At 39.1% G+C, this 17,586-nt stretch overlaps 1 pseudogene across 1 annotated transcript in view; it reads left to right on the top strand.

Annotated features, from left to right (window-relative positions):
* The window catches only part of LOC718497 (elongation factor-like GTPase 1), a 45,635-nt pseudogene extending 28,294 nt beyond the window's left edge, over nucleotides 1-17,341 (top strand). Inside the window, exons 11-14 of the transcript XR_013395414.1 lie at nucleotides 10,540-10,691; nucleotides 10,951-11,117; nucleotides 15,944-16,070; nucleotides 17,325-17,341. The product of XR_013395414.1 is annotated as an elongation factor-like GTPase 1 (transcript). The remainder of the gene's footprint in view (nucleotides 1-10,539; nucleotides 10,692-10,950; nucleotides 11,118-15,943; nucleotides 16,071-17,324) is intronic.
* Nucleotides 17,342-17,586: the final 245 nt, after the last annotated feature.

Raw genomic sequence — 17,586 nt, 5'->3', positions numbered from 1 at the left:
TTGCCATTCTTCCTTTAGAGTGATCTTTATAAGGCTCAGCTATGAAGATATGTCTCTGGCTCAAAAACCCTTAACGATTCTCACTGCCTTGAGCAGTTTTGATTCAAGTGTGAAGTGTTGGCGATGCTCTCAGTGGTACATAGGGAAACAAGTTTTAACTTACTTGGTTGGCATACGTATTTATTATTATTATTATTATAATACTTTAAGTTCTAGGGTACATGTGCATAGTGTGCAGGTTTGTTACATATGTATACTTGTGCCATGTTGGTGTGCTGCACCCATCAACTCGTCAGCACCCATCAACTCGTCATTTACATCAGGTATAACTCCCAGTGCAATCCCTCCCCCCTCCCCCCTTCCCGTGATAGGCCCCGGTGTGTGATGTTCCCCTTCCCGAGTCCAAGTGATCTCATTGTTCAGTTCCCACCTATGAGTGAGAACATGCGGTGTTTGGTTTTCTGTTCTTGTGATAGTTTGCTAAGAATGATGGTTTCTAGCTGCATCCCTGTCTCTACAAAGGACACAAACTCATCCTTTTTTATGGCTGCATAGTATTCCATGGTGTATATGTGCCACATTTTCTTAATCCAGTCTGTCACTGATGGACATTTGGGTTGATTCCAAGTCTTTGCTATTGTGAATAGTGCCACAATAAACATACGTGTGCATGTGTCTTTATAGCAGCATGATTTATAATCCTTTGGGTATATACCCAGTAGTGGGATGGCTGGGTCATATGATACATCTGGTTCTAGATCTTTGAGGAATCGCCATACTGTTTTCCATAATGGTTGAACTAGTTTACAATCCCACCAACAGTGTAAAAGTGTTCCTATTTCTCCACATCCTCTCCAGCACCTGTTGTTTCCTGACTTTTGAATGATCGCCATTCTAACTGGTATGAGATGGTATCTCATTGTGGTTTTGATTTGCATTTCTCTGATGGCCAGTGATGATGAGCATTTTTTCATGTGTCTGTTGGCTGTATGAATGTCTTCTTTTGAGAAATGTCTGTTCATATCCTTTGCCCACTTTTTGATGGGGTTGTTTGTTTTTTTCTTGTAACTTTGTTTGAGTTCTTTGTAGGTTCTGGATATTAGCCCTTTGTCAGATGAGTAGATTGCAAAAATGTTCTCCCATTCTGTAGGTTGCCTGTTCACTCTGATGGTAGTTTCTTTTGCTGTGCAGAAGCTCTTTAGTTTAATGAGATCCCATTTGTCAATTTTGGCTTTTGCTGCTGTTGCTTTTGGTGTTTTAGACATGAAGTCTTTGCCCATGCCTATGTCCTGAATGGTACTACCTAGGTTTTCCTCTAGGATTTTTATGGTATTAGGTCTAACATTTAAGTCTCTAATCCATCTTGAATTAATTTTCGTATAAGGAGTAAGGAAAGGATCCAGTTTCAGCTTTCTACTTATGGCTAGCCCATTTTCCCAGCACCATTTATTAAATAGGAAATCCTTTCCCCATTTCTTGTTTTTCTCAGGTTTGTCAAAGATCAGATGGCTGTAGATGTGTGGTATTATTTCTGAGGACTCTGTTCTGTTCCATTGGTCTATATCTCTGTTTTGGTACCAGTACCATGCTGTTTTGGTTACTGTAGCCTTGTAGTATAGTTTGAAGTCAGGTAGCGTGATGCCTCCAGCTTTGTTCTTTTGACTTAGGATTGTCTTGGAGATGTGGGCTCTTTTTTGGTTCCATGTGAACTTTAAAGCAGTTTTTTCCAATTCTGTGAAGAAAGTCATTGGTAGCTTGATGGGGATGGCATTGAATCTATAAATAACCTTGGGCAGTATGGCCATTTTCATGATATTGATTCTTCCTATCCATGAGCATGGTATGTTCTTCCATTTGTTTGTGTCCTCTTTTATTTCACTGAGTAGTGGTTTGTAGTTCTCCTTGAAGAGGTCCTTTACATCACTTGTAAGTTGGATTCCTAGATATTTTATTCTCTTTGAAGCGATTGTGAATGGAAGTTCATTCCTGATTTGGCTCTCTGTTTGTCTGTTACTGGTGTATAAGAATGCTTGTGATTTTTGCACATTAATTTTGTATCCTGAGACTTTGCTGAAGTTTCTTATCAGCTTAAGGAGATTTTGGGCTGAGACAATGGGATTTTCTAAATATACAATCATGTCATCTGCAAACAGGGACAATTTGACTTCTTCTTTTCCTAACTGAATACCCTTGATTTCTTTCTCTTGCCTGATTTCCCTAGCCAGAACTTCCAAAAGTATGTTGAATAGGAGTGGTGAGAGAGGGCATCCCTGTCTTGTGCCAGTTTTCAAAGGGAATTTTTCCAGTTTTTGCCCATTCAGTATGATATTGGCTGTGGGTTTGTCATAAATAGCTCTTATTATTTTCAGGTATGTTCCATCAATACCGAATTTATTGAGAGTTTTTAGCATGAAGGGCTGTTGAATTTTGTCAAAAGCCTTTTCTGCATCTATTGAGAGAATCATGTGGTTCTTGTCTTTGGTTCTGTTTATATGCTGGATTATGTTTATTGATTTGCGAATGTTGAACCAGCCTTGCATCCCAGGGATGAAGCCCACTTGATCATGGTGGATAAGCTTTTTGATGTGCTGCTGAATCCGGTTTGCCAGTATTTTATTGAGGATTTTTGCATCGATGTTCATCAGGGATATTGGTCTAAAATTCTCTTTTTTTGTTGTGTCTCTGCCAGGCTTTAGTATCAGGATGATGTTGGCCTCATAAAATGAGTTAGGAAGGATTCCCTCTTTTTCTATTGATTGGAATAGTTTCAGAAGGAATGGTACCAGCTCCTCCTTGTACCTCTGGTAGAATTCAGCTGTGAATCCATCTGGTCCTGGACTTTTTTTGGTTGGTAGGCTATTAATTATTGCCTCAATTTCAGAGCCTGCTATTGGTCTATTCAGGGATTCAACTTCTTCCTGGTTTAGTCTTGGAAGAGTGTAAGTGTCCAGGAAATTATCCATTTCTTCTAGATTTTCTAGTTTATTTGCGTAGAGGTGTTTATAGTATTCTCTGATGGTTGTTTGTATTTCTGTGGGGTCGCTGGTGATATCCCCTTTATCATTTTTATTGCGTCTATTTGATTCTTCTCTCTTTTCTTATTTATTAGTCTTACTAGCGGTCTGTCAATTTTGTTGATCTTTTCAAAAAACCAACTCCTGGATTCATTGATTTTTTGGAGGGTTTTTTGTGTCTCTCTCTCCTTGAGTTCTGCCCTGATTTTAGTTATTTCTTGCCTTCTGCTAGCTTTCGAATGTGTTTGCTCTTGCTTCTCTAGTTCTTTTAATTGTGATGTTAGAGTGTCAATTTTAGATCTTTCCTGCTTTCTCTTGTGGGCATTTAGTGCTATAAATTTCCCTCTACACACTGCTTTAAATGTGTCCCAGAGATTCTGGTATGTTGTATCTTTGTTCTCATTGGTTTCAAAGAACATCTTTATTTCTGCCTTCTTTTCGTTATGTACCCAGTTGTCATTCAGGAGCAGGTTGTTCAGTTTCCATGTAGTTGAGTGGTTTTGATTGCGTTTCTTAGTCCTGAGTTCTAGTTTGATTGCACTGTGGTCTGAAAGACAGTTTGTTATAATTTCTGTTCTTGTACATTTGCTGAGGAGTGCTTTACTTCCAATTATGTGGTCAATTTTGGAATAAGTGCGATGTGGGGCTGAGAAGAATGTATATTCTGTTGATTTGGGGTGGAGAGTTCTATAGATGTCTATTAGGTCTGCTTACTGCAGAGATGAGTTCAATTCCTGGATATCCTTGTTAACTTTCTGTCTCGTTGATCTGTCTAATGTTGACAGTGGAGTGTTGAAGTCTCCCATTATTATTGTGTGGGAGTCTAAGTCTCTTTGTAAGTCTCTAAGGACTTGCTTTATGAATGTGGGTGCTCCTGTATTGGGTGCATAGATATTTAGGATAGTTAGCTCTTCCTGTTGAATTGATCCCTTTACCATTATGTAATGGCCTTCTTTGTCTCTTTTGATCTTTGATGATTTAAAGTCTATTTTATCAGAGACTAGGATTGCAACCCCTGCTTTTTTTTGTTTTCCATTTGCTTGGTAGATCTTCCTCCATCCCTTTATTTTGAGCCTATGTGTGTCTCTGCATGTGAGATGGGTTTCCTGAATACAGCAGACTGATGGGTCTTGACTCTTTATCCAGTTTGCCAGTCTGTGTCTTTTAATTGGAGCATTTAGTCCATTTACATTTAAGGTTAAGATTGTTATGTGTGAACTTGATCCTGCCATTATGATATTAACTGGTTATTTTGCTCGTTAGTGGATGCAGTTTCTTCCTAGCCTCGATGGTCTTTACATTTTGGCATGTTTTTGCAATGGCTGGTACCGGTTGTTCCTTTCCATGTTTAGTGCTTCCTTCAGGGTCTCTTGTAAGGCAGGCCTGGTGGTGACAAAATCTCTAAGCATTTGCTTATCTGTAAAGGATTTTATTTCTCCTTCACTTATGAAACTTAGTTTGGCTGGATATGAAATTCTGGTTTGAAAATTCTTTTCTTTAAGAATGTTGAATATTGGCCCCCACTCTCTTCTGGCTTGTAGAGTTTCTGCTGAGAGATCTGCTGTTAGTCTGATGGGCTTTCCTTTGAGTGTAACCCGACCTTTCTCTCTGGCTGCCCTTAAGATTTTTTCCTTCATTTTAACTTTGGTGAATCTGGCAATTATGTGTCTTGGAGTTGCTCTTCTCGAGGAGTATCTTTGTGGCGTTCTCTGTATTTCCTGGATTTGAATGTTGGCCTGCCCTACTAGGTTGGGGAAGTTCTCCTGGATGATATCCTGAAGAGTGTTTTCCAACTTGGTTCCATTTTCCCCCTCACTTTCAGGCACCCCATTCAGACGTAGATTTGGTCTTTTTACATAATCCCATACTTCTTGCAGGCTTTGTTCATTTCTTTTTCTTCTTTTTTCTTTTGGTTTCTCTTCTCGCTTCATTTCATTCATTTGATCCTCAGTCGCTGATACTCTTTCTTCCAGTTGATCAAGTCGGTTACTGAATCTTGTGCATTTGTCACGTATTTCTCGTGTCATGGTTTTCATCTCTTTCATTTCGTTTATGACCTTCTCTGCATTAATTACTCTAGCTATCAATTCTTCCACTTTTTTTTTCAAGATTTTTAGTTTCTTTGCGCTGGGTACGTAATTCCTCCTTTAGCTCTGAGAAGTTTGATGGACTGAAGCCTTCTTCTCTCATCTCGTCAAAGTCATTCTCTGCCAAGCTTTGATCCATTGCTGGCGATGAGCTGCACTCCTTTGCCGGGGGAGATGTGCTCTTTTTTTTTGAATTTCCAGCTTTTCTGCCCTGCTTTTTCCCCATCTTTGTGGTTTTATCTGCCTCTGGTCTTTGATGATGGTGACGTACTGATGGGGTTTTGGTGTAGGTGTCTTTCCTGTTTGATAGTTTTCCTTCTAACAATCAGGACCCTCAGCTGTAGGTCTGTTGGAGATTGCTTGAGGTCCACTCCAGACCCTGTTTGCCTGGGTATCAGCAGCAGAGGCTGCAGAAGATAGAATATTTCTGAACAGCGAGTGTACCTGTCTGATTCTTGCTTTGGAAGCTTCCTCTCAGGGGTGTACTCCACCGTGTGAGGTGTGGGGTGTCAGACTGCCCCTAGTGGGAGATGTCTCCCAGTTAGGCTCCTCAGGTGTCAGGGACCCACTGGAACAGGCAGTCTGTCCCTTCTCAGATCTCAGCCTCCGTGTTGGGAGATCCACTGCTCTCTTCAAAGCTGTCAGACAGAGTTGTTTGCATCTGCAGAGGTTTCTGCTGCTTTTGTTGTTGTTTAGTTGTGCCCCGTCCCCAGAGGTGGAGTCTACAGAGACAGGCAGGTTTCCTTGGGCTGCTGTGAGCTCCACCCAGTTCGAACTTCCCAGTGGCTTTGTTTACCTACTTAAGCCTCAGCAATGGCGGGCGCCCCTCCCCCAGCCTCGCTGCTGCCTTGTGGTTAGATCGCAGACTGCTGTGCTAGCAATGAGGGAGGCTCCGTGGGCATGGGACCCTCCCGGCCAGGTGTGGGATACAATCTCCTGGTGTGCCCGTTTGCTTAAAGCGCAGTGTTGGGGTGGGAGTTACCCGATTTTCCAGGTGTTGTGTGTCTCAGTTCCCCTGGCTAGGAAAAGGGATTCCCTTCCCCCTTGTGCTTCCCAGGTGAGGCGAAGCCTCGCCCTGCTTCAGCTCTCGCTGGTCGGGCTGCAGCAGCTGACCAGCACCGATTATCCGGCACTCTCTAGTGAGATGAACCCACTACCTCAGTTGAAAATGCAGAAATCACCGGTCTTCTGTGTCGCTCGCGCTGGGAGTTGGAGACTGGAGCTGTTCCTATTCGGCCATCTTGCTCCGCCCCCGGCATATGTATTTTAATGTGTATTTGTGTGTATTGTCTGTGTATGTCAAGTGATAAAGCCTTTACTGTGATGAGATCTTAAAGTTTTATTGAGTTCAAAATGTTTGTGCACTTAAACAAGTATTAAATAAATAATATGCAGTTATAGCAGAAATCATGAAAATAATATGTGAGTGACTGAAGGTCAGATCATCAGCCTGTGAAATAAACTTGACCTGTCTTAGTGGCATTTCAGGCCCACCATGACCTGACCCCAAACCATGTTTTGACTAGATTTTTATTTCTGTTTCTCTAATATGCTAGTGTCTGAACAAATGTCATATCTTTACTTGTGCTGTTCCTCCATCTGAGAAGGCTTCTTTTCCTCTGATAAAATTCTGTTTGTCCTTCAGGAAAAAGGTTATGCATTGTTTTTTAGTACTTTCCTAGTGATTTGGACATAGGCGTATTCAATAATTTTTGCCCTGGGGATAAGTAAAGGAATAGATGGGTGAGTTAATGAAGAATGAATGAGTGAATATCCGAATGGGGGAATGAACAGTTCAGTGAATGGGTGAATCAATGGCTTAATTAGTAAGTAAATAAGGGGATAATGGAATGAATGAATGCCTAATTATGAATCTAGACTACTCCCAGATAATATTCAGTGCTACATGTAGTAACAATTTCTTGTACTAACAATTTTAGGATATTGGATGGTTTTTGGCCATTGGGAGTATCTGAGAGATTCCAGTAGAATCATAGGGAATATCAGAGAATTGGATATCTTGCTGTTAAGATTTGAAATACATGTATTTATATCATTAAAAATTCCTACCTCTACCCATCCTTCATTTTCTTGCTGATGAATAATAGTATTATTATGCCTCTACTATTAATTACATTTTCTGTGAACCTTTTTCTTAATAATTCATCATATGCTTTTCTGATTTTAGTATATTTTTGGTAGTGCAATCCATTCTATTCCATGAAGTTTTTTACTGATTTTATTTTTGTCATTTGTTTTTTAACCAGTATATCAGGTTCAACAATTGTTACGTAATAATATACTGTTTTCAGGTATACCTGGTAAGGTCATCATCATTACTTTGTTCTTTTCCATCTTCTAGCTGATTTTTTTTTTCATTTAAGTTTTATTTGTAAAATTTAGGAAAATGTACCATGGGAAGTTGGTTTGATAGCATTTTCATCTCCATCGTGTTAGATACCCAAGCCAGGAATAACAGAGTATTATTTTCCTTTCGTATAGAGTACAATGTATTAGTGATATGTGCCAGGGAGAAAAGTAAGGCAGGAAATGGGATTCGGCATCCACAAAGCCTAAAATTTTTTTCCTAACTTACTGAAGACACTGACGTTTACTCACTGCTCAATAGTGCTGCTTTGGGTGTAAATGAAGTGTGGGACTGTTACAGGACTTTCTCCTTTGTTCTTGTGTTCTTGCCTCTTTTCTTTGCTTCTTCAAATTCACCTTCCAGCCTGACATTTGAATCTTCAGTCAGCATTCTCACCTCTGGTCTCCTTTATCTCAGTATTAGTAACTATTGTCCCTTCAAGAAGTAACATCCATGGTTAGTTTAACTATAGCCTAAATAACTTCCCACTCACAGCTGTTTCCTCACTAGTAGGGCCCCATTTTCTTGTAATTACATTTCTTTTTGTTCTCAGCAAATGCTGGACACACAGTGGTTACTTTTTACACATCCCTCTAATTACTATCTACTTTGTTCCCCTCTACCATCATTCCCAGTGCCCACAGCAGTGCGTGGCACACAGTAGTTGTTAACTGGATGGATGGATAGAAACATAGACAGAGAGCAAGTGTCTATACAGTTGATGCTTACTTAATGACTGTACATGCTGATTATTCCAGATCACTTCATGAACTTAGGCACATGAGGATTTAATCTGCAAGGTGAACAAATACACTTCTTTTTTCACTAAAACTAAAGTGAAATCACATTTATGTAAGATGACGATTTTGTCATCTTTAATTCCTCCTGAAGGAAAGACATAACCTGGTGATAATGAGCATAGATTTTAGAGCCATACAGATCTGGGTTTGAATGATGGCTCCTCCATTTAAAATCTGTGTGACTTTGGGTCGAGTTACTGAAGTTTTCAAAGTCTCCCTTTTCTTGTATGTAAAATAGGAATATGATATCTACTTCATTGAATGGTTGTGATAAATTATGTGCTATAATATATGTAAAGTGATTAACACAGTCTCTGGATCATAGTGATAAACCCGTTGGAAGAGACCATTTCTCTGTAGATACTAGCAGATACCTCTGGTATTTTTTCCCTTCTACTCTAACAATAAAAACGTGTTCTGCATTTATATTTTAATTCACACTTTTCAGATATTCTTATGAGTTTTTAACAAAAGTCTAGAAACAAGGAAAGTTGTCTAAGGATTGGTTGAAGGAACAGCTAGAGTGCTCAGCCTAGGGAAAAGAAGGGAGGCAGGGAAGGCATGAATGCAGGTGATTCAAAGGAAAGGGGAGGGAAGTAGGTTTGTTAGATGTTGCTCCAGAGGAGAGAACTGCGGCCATAGCTAGAAATTGCGAGGAAGCAGAGTTCATTCCGTATTTGAAAGTTCTGACATTTAGAGCTTCCTGTAATGAGGAGCTTGTCTCTTGCAGTGGTAGTGTGGCCCCCTAGTGCCAGCAGTTTTGATTGCCTAATGAGGCACCTGACCAAGCCAGGCTCAAGGATTGTTTCTCATGTTTTTGTATTCTATTGCACAGCCCAGTGACCTGCAGCAGAGTGGGTGTGAGTGGAAGGGCCTGCTCTTGCAACTAAACCATTGATTTTGAGGGACAGGTGCTAAGGAAGGCAGAAGTAGTGTCTAGTCCTGGACACTAGGACTAGAGAAGTCTTGTCTAGCAGGAAGATATCTGAAGAGTATAGCAGTGGACAGTCAACGATTTAAGCAGTCACCTTCCAGGTTAGCTTACATGAACTAGAAAGGTAGAAGGAGTTAGGCGACTTTGAATCAGGAGCCCTACGGGTATGTGGCCATTTGGAAGGCAAGTAGGCAGAATGGCTACCTGCATGGCTTCCATGGCTTACAGAGAGGGGAGGGGAATATGGCATGGCAAGATGCGGATGAAGGTTATCAGTTAGGTGTGAAGTCTGAGATTGGGAAATAAAGCAGGAATCATAATGTCAAAGGTGAGGGACAACACGGGAGAGAGGCACAAAGTGTTGGGACCAGGAAGAGTTGTCCAGCTTCCAGAGCTGGAGCATAAAGTTAGGACCATAGGATTAGCCTGAGTGCTTTGATGCTCAGTCCCGGAGTATCAGGAGGCTAAAGATGCTGTTATTCTATCAGCTTTAGGACATGGATTGGTCTTGTTCATGTGCTGGGGTTGAGCATGCAGGTAGGTTCATAAGGACCCCTACATGGGAAGGGAGCCAAGTCCTAGGAAACAGTCTACCTGCCTGGTTTCCACCTTCCAAACCCAAACTCCCAAACAGAATTTGTGTTCGACTTAGTGGTCCCCTTTTGTCAACAACTTTTTGGCATTAAAACTCTGAATGCCTTCTCTATATCCTGACAGACATGAGGGTAATTCTTCAGGAAAAATAGCTTAATTACCTTCTCCACGCCCTCTTATTCTCATCCCCAGGGAAAACCACATATACACACCCACACCCTGCCTTTTCTGTGGTGGTACTTCTTGGGTCTAACACAGTGGCTAATATTTCAGTTTGACCTTCTAGTCCTGATGAATTGCCAGTACTCATCCTGACCTTGAACCCTTCCTCTTGAACCCCGGTTATTGAGGCCTTATGCTTGTTTCCTTGCCAGGGTTGTTCCAAACCCTGATATCTCTCACTCTTTCCCTTCCTTCTTCCTGTTCTTTGCCTTTTCCAGAAGGAATATAGGCATCTGAGAAAGGTTCCATACTATTGTACATTGCTCCAGATAGGGACCTGGGCTCTTGCATGTCAGTTCATAAGCTCAGAATAGTTGGGACACAGCATTATTAGAGAGAGGCTGATAGGCCCTCTCCTGTTGCTACAGACAGGGAGAGGACTTGGAGAAAACTGCCTGGAATGCAGCTGGGACCAATCTTCATCTTACCCAGCCATATCAATACTTGCTGTTTCCCTGCTTCACTAAACTGAGAGATGCTTGATGTTGCCAGATGATAACATATTTGTGATATCCTGTAGGCCTGTCACTCAAGAAGAAATTGCTCAGAGACGTAAGCGTGCAAGACAAAGGTATGCAGAGAAGCTTGCAGCAGCACAGGGACAGGCACCCTTGGAGCCCACCCAAGATGGCAGTGCCCTTGAAACATGTCCAAAAGGAGAGGAGCCAAGAGGTATAACTTTCCTAAGTAGGCTCTGTTGCAAAGTGTTTGCCTTTTTGCTTAACTTGGGACACTCATCCTTTAGTTCTTGAGCTTTTTAAGCTTTAATCATAGCTTTTATCAATATTCTTTCCATTCTTGGTGTTTTGGTTTGTTTTCTTTTTTTCTGAAACTGGACCAAACATCATATTCACTCTTCCTTCTGTGTTTCCAGACAGTTCTTGAATTAAGAGGGCATTCTTGGCACTAATTATCTTTTTGTTTCTGGCAGGTGATGAGCAACAGGTGGAAAGTATGACCCCTAAACCTGTGCTCCAGGAAGAAGACAACCAAGAGTCTTTTATTGCATTTGCTCGAGTGTTCAGTGGTGTGGCTCGAAGAGGAAAGAAAATTTTCGTCTTGGGGCCCAAATACAGTCCTCTTGAGTTTTTACAAAGGGTAAAAATTGAAAGTAAAATATTTAGATATTGTTTCTCAAGGGTCTGATATCTTTTCACATTTTGTTGGGACTGGCGATGATCTTATTGGTAGATTTATTTTGTCTCTGGAAAGGCACACTTGAGTGACTGTATCTCCGTTTGTGTTGCTTTGATAACGTTTATCATGTATGTCTCAGTAGCATTAAGGAAACCAAATCAGTATGTGGACCAAATTTTCAGGCCTTATTTAATTATAAGGCTTTTCTCTTCTAGGCAAGAATCACCTTGTGGTTAGAGAAAAGAACTGATAAGAGCAGATGTCATGCTGGAGCCAGGGCAATGGCCAATCTTTGAGAAATAGGAAGATCCAAAAACTAGCTGGCTCAGGCCAAAGGTTGGGCCGTGAGCAGGGGATAGGCAGGAGTTGCATGGCACGCTGACCCTGAGTCTGGTCAGGAGGGTCTGTAAGTAGGTGAATAGGCAGCATCTAAAAATGCCTGAGCCAAGGGGCAAACAGAGATCACAGGCTACAGATGTCTCAGAACATTTTTGGAAGTAAGCAAGATATATGCATTGTAATTATATCGTAATTAAATAATAGAGGTCATAGGATGAATACAGTGCCAGAGGTCCAAGTAGCCAGTCTGGATCAGCACAAAGCAGTAAGCTAGGAAATTGTCAGCTGGCACTGTGGAGCATCATGAGCAGAGAAACACGTGCTCCTCTCTGTCCAGGAAGCAGCCTGTCTGTAGATAAACCAGGGAAGCTTTGGTACTTGGCTACAAGTCAGAGAGAAGGAGGTAGCAGTTGAAGAAAATCTGTTGTCGGTTTTTCTTTGCCTTGAATGCTTATTCCATGAGTTTTAGCAGTTTAATCCTTGGAGAGTGCAATGCTGCTGGCAGTTAAGCCTTCCTTGTTGAGCTTTGGCATGTTCTAATTTAGCAAGAAAGATCATAGCACTTGGTGTGTATAGGGTTATATTTTATGGGAGTCTGAAAGTGATATACTATATATAAAAACTCATCTATGATTATCTTGGCTTGGACATAATTGATAGTTTGCAGTTTATCAGTAAGGGCCAAGTATCAGTTAATTTTTTTCTTTTTTTGTGAAGGTAAATGAGCCAGAAATTTGTATTTAGTGAAACATTGATTTATTTGGCATTACAAATTCCGTGAACAATCCAGTTTATCTCTGCATAGTGTTTCTTTGCTATAGGTTGAAATCAGTTGCTTATGTGTCTCATGTCTTAAGCAGGAATGATACAATACATTGACAGTTCAAATAGCTTCCTATTTCAGTAATCAGAGCACCATAAAACCTAATTCCAACTGCTTAAAAAAGAAACCTGAAATATTTCAGACCTACCCTCAAAGTAACCCCTACCCAGAATTTGTGTTCATGCTTTGTGTTAGTTTTCTGTTACTGCATATTACAGATTACAGCAAATTTAGCAGCTTGAAACATTACACATTTTACCATCTCACAGTTTCTGTGAGTTAGAAAACCACACATGGCTTAGCTACATCTTCTCCTTAGGGTCTCACAAAGCCGTGACCAGAATGTTGGCCAGGGTGCATTCTCATCTGGAGGACTGACTGATGAAGAACCTGCTTCCAAGCTCACTAAAGGTTGTTGTCAGAATTCATATATTTGTACCTGTAGAACTGAGAGTCCTGGATTTTTCTGGCCTTTGGCTTCCCTCAGCTCCTAGAGGCCACCTTCAGTTTCTTGTCATGTGGACCTTCCCAACTTGGAGGCTTACTTCATCAAGCCATATAAGAGACTAGAAGGAGTCTCCTAGCAAGACAGAGTCCTGTATGATGGTATAGAATCACAGTGTGACATCTCATCACCTTTGCCATATTCTGTTTTTTAGAAGAAGCAAGTCACAGGTCCCACTCACACTCGGGAAGGAGGCTTCAAAACAAAGGTGTGAACACCAGGAAGCAGGCATCATGGGAGGGGCACCTTTCATCTGTCTGCCACATCCTTCTCTTGCTTTTCTTTATAGTTTTACAACCCGAGTGTGCTTTTCTAAAGAATATTGTCACATTTGCATGCTTTTGAAACTTTGTATAAGTGGAATTTTACTGTAGCTATTCTACAACTTGCCTTTTTTTTTTTTTTTTTAACTTAACATTGTGAGATTAATCTATGTTAATGCCTATTCCCGCAGTTCATTTATTGTTCAGTGTGGCATAGGATTCCTTTACTTAAATGTACATTTTAATTATACGATTTTTTGTCACAATATATTTGCTGTTTTTGTTTTTTTTTTTCAAATCTAAGCAATGCTACCTTGATTATTTTTGTATAGGTCTCCTTAAGCACATTTACAAGAAATTCTAGGGAATATACCTATAGTGGAGTTGCCCTGGTAATCTGCTTAACAAGATAATTCCAATTTATTGTCCAAAGTAGTTCTGATTTACACTCCCAATAGGAGCGTTTAACAGTTCCAGTTGTTCCACATGCTCCCCAAAATGTGGTTTTTGATTTGTGCCAGTTTTGATTTGTGCTTTTGATTTGTGCCAGTCTGATGGGTATGATATGGTGCTTTGCAGTTTTAGTTTACATTTTCCTTATTACTCTTGTAATATGTTCATTGATCAATCTTGTGTTCTAGTGTGAAGATATTAATAGTTCTTGGAGTCATTTCCCTGTTTTTCTATTATGCTACTTTATTGTTTTAAATACTGCTTTTCGGATGTTCTTTGTATATTCTGGATACTAATTCCTTGTCACTTTTGAATTTTGCAAATTTCTTCTCCAGTGTAAAACTTGTTTTTACTTTCCATTTGGTGCCTTTTAATAGGCAGAGGTTCTCAATTTAAATGCAGTCGAATTATCATTATTTTATGGGTTTTGCTTTTTGCATCTTAAGAACATTGAATCTAAGTCTATATTGAAGTCACAAAACTTTCTCTTATGTTTCCTTCTAAAGTTTAATATTTTACCTTTCATGTTTAAATATTTGATTCAATGTTTGTGAAGAAGGGATCCAGGTTCATTTTTTCCTCATATAAATATCCAGCTGCTACAACATTACTGAATAGTCCATCTTTATCCACTAATTTGCCTTGTCCACTCTGTCATAAATCAGATTGTTACTTATGTACATAGATCTGTTTCTGGACTAATTTTATTTTTTCTGGTTGTCTCTAACTGTCTCTGTTCAGTGCTGTTTTCATTTTTCAATGTTTTGACATCAAAAAGACCAAATCCCTTTACCATGTTTTTCTTTGTTAGTGTCTTGTTTGTTCCTGACTCTTTGCTCCTGTATATCAAGTTTATGGTCAACTTGTCAGCTTCTATGAAAAGCCCTGTTGAGGCTTTGATTGGAATTACTTTATGTCCATACACCTATTTGGCGTGAATCAGCATTTTATAATACAGCATCTTTCCTTCCATGAATGTATTAGGTTTATTTATCCGTTTATTTAGGTCATTTTAAATGTTTTTCATAAAGTTTTATAGTTTTATTTATAAAGCGTTTTGATCACTTTTGCTAGATTTATTACCAGCTATCTTATATTTTGTTGCTATTCTAAAAATTGTTTTAAATATACATATTTTATATTTATTGCTATGTATTCTATGTATGCATTTTCTATTCCTATAGAAGTATAATTAACTTTTGTATATTGATCTTGCATTTTTGCCACCTTGCTAAGCTGTCTTACTAATTACAACTTACCTGTAGCTTGTTTTAAGTGGATGGTCATATTGTGTAGATAATTCCATTTCTTTCTATTCAGTTCTTATAATCTTTCTATCTCTCAGCCCATCTTTAGAGCTACTTTGAGAGTTGTCATTGTGTCAGAACACATACGTTTAGATGTAACATGTGCCTTCATTTTCATGAAGTTTCTAGAGTCTACCCTAGCACAGGGGCCTCACCTTCCTCTGAACCTTAATGGATTTACTTGCCTATACTACCTTTTTGTTGGTCACTCTGTGCTTGTGATGTTAGTAATCTTTGTACATGTTGTATCTCAGCCATTTTTTCTCTTCATAGCATTAGGGCAGCACCCCAGGCCTATGAGCACCAAAGATTGGTTGGTTGGTTAATTGAAATGCTTTCTGGGTACTTGCATTTATATGGTAGATATATTTCTGAAGACTTCACACAATGCAAAATTTGAATCATTTGAGACAGTATTTCCATAAGAATAAATATGATGTACAGGGGACTAATAAATCTAATGTACTTGTACTTATATATTTTTGCTGTAAATGTACTCTATTCTCTCATTAATGTGTTCCTAATATGTCACAGCATGCTCTTCCATATGAACAATATAGCATATAATAGCAGTCTGACCTTTTTTTTTGGCATTTTTATCACATCTAACTACCCTTCCAAAGTCATTCTTTTGTGTTACTTGGCACTAGCACCAGCCCTTGTTGAATACTTGAAGAACATTATAATAGTAAAACAACTTTAAATGATAATAGTAATAATAAGTGTTCAAATAATAGCACAGTAGTCACCAGAACTGGTGTATGACGTGGTTCATATAAATAACTTAACCAGGGGTTATGGGGATCACCTAAACTGACAATACCAGGTCACAACAGAATTTATATTACTTAGCCATAAAGCTTATGATTAAATGGGAATCTAGACAATTTTTTAGTATTTGATAAGTTTCAGTATTTCAAATTTTACTCATAAAGTGAAACTTTTGTTGTATCACACCATTTCAAATGTTCATATTTCAGGTTTACATGAAATGTTGCTATACAATATCTTACTGGTGAATAAAAATAACTTTACAAATACCAATTAATACTTCCTAATGCCTCCTTACTTGTCTTCAATCATTTTTCTTTGCCCAGGTACCATTAGGCTTCTCAGCTCCACCAGATGACCTCCCCCCAGTCCCCCACATGGCATACTGTGCTCTGGAAAACCTGTATCTTCTGATGGGAAGAGAACTGGAGGTACCTCCAGGAAATGTGCTAGGTAGGGTGATGCTGTTTATTATATCCTTATTCCATTTTAGGAGATTATCTAACTTGTCACTGAAACTTTAGTGAAATTTTTGAAGGGAATAACTTTATTCTTTAGTTTGATAATTTTTTTCCCCTGGTATCTTTAACTTAGTACATCTGAGTAACTAACATGGAGATCAGTTACTTTCTGTGAATTATAGTAGCTGTTTTAAAAACGTTTTGCTTAAGTAATTTGTAAGTGCTGTAGCCCAAGCTGAAGTTCCATTTATTTCAGAGTGAGAGGGGAAATTCCTGCTCACATAAAGTCAATCTAGATGACTAAGGCATTTCTGGTTCTACAGATTAGATTCTAAATTGTTGGAAACTATTCTGATGTAAAGGTCTATTTAAAGTCATTGCTTTTTTTCCCAATGCTTTTATCCTTTGAGCATTGCTTTGCTAAGATTAGTTGATTGTCGGTTTATATCTGTAAATATTATTCTTCATCTCCTTAATGTTATCACTTGTTTGACTTCTGCTCCTCATGTGCAGAATTCACTTTTTGGGATTCTTAGTGCAACCCTAAAGACTCAGATGAAGAAATTTCTCTTGGATCCAGAGTATATTATAGAATACTGTATCCCATTGCACTGTTAGATTCTGAACCCTTAGGGTCATTGTCAGCTATGGAGCTATTTATTGAGTGATTGCTTGGTTTGGGAATTCTCAGCTTTTTAGAAAAAGCTTTAACTTTTTTTTAAAAAAGTCTAGTCTGTTGGTCCAGAATAGCTAATGGTTTGCCTGGATTTTATAGATTTAAATCCAAGAAATTTGCCAAAACATGTTGCCATTCACCTACAGAGATATATTCTTTTCTTTCTTTATTTTTTTGGCATGATATTTGTAGAATGCTTAGCTTCTCATCATTGTTACCTATTTTCTTTCATCTCTTTGGAAAATGCCATTTAACCTTAACACTTGATATACCTTTGTAAGCTGCCACAGCCAACTTTATCAGAAAAGGACATTGGAAGAATGGAAAACACCCTACTTTTGTTCATAAGCCTTCCTTGAGATTACTGTATTGCTCAGATTAAATGGAACATGAGGTATATCTCCAACATGATGCTCAAGGGAAAGAAAAGGTATTCTGCTGAGTGAATGGTTTTTATACGATCTTCTCTAATTAAGGCCTGGTGCTTGTGTTCTTTCCCTAGTAGAGGATGAGAATGTGACATGCATTGGTTTCTGGTTTTCTTTTTTCTTTCTGTTGCTGAATTTCTAGATGGTGTCCAGGACTGAGGTTAAGTGGTGTGTAAGGAGAGAAACCATTTCTCTCTCTTCTGCTTCCCAAGGCAGCCTTGGCTCTGCCATATGGTACAGGGAGACAAAGCTACTATAAGCTAAAACTTTTCATTTATTCTTAGAGAAGAGATATACCTTGACTTCTTTTATTGATCTTTTAAAAAAGTGAGAGGGTAGCACAACATGGGGTAAGGATGAAGTTGACTAAATTTTGTTTAGCAAATTTACTTATATAAGACTAA

This window comes from Macaca mulatta, chromosome 7 (genome assembly GCF_049350105.2).
Source record: "Macaca mulatta isolate MMU2019108-1 chromosome 7, T2T-MMU8v2.0, whole genome shotgun sequence".
NCBI classification, from domain to species: Eukaryota; Metazoa; Chordata; class Mammalia; order Primates; family Cercopithecidae; genus Macaca; species Macaca mulatta.
The sequence above is the reverse complement of the archived record's forward strand: the minus strand, read 5'-3'. Positions and strand labels throughout refer to the sequence as shown.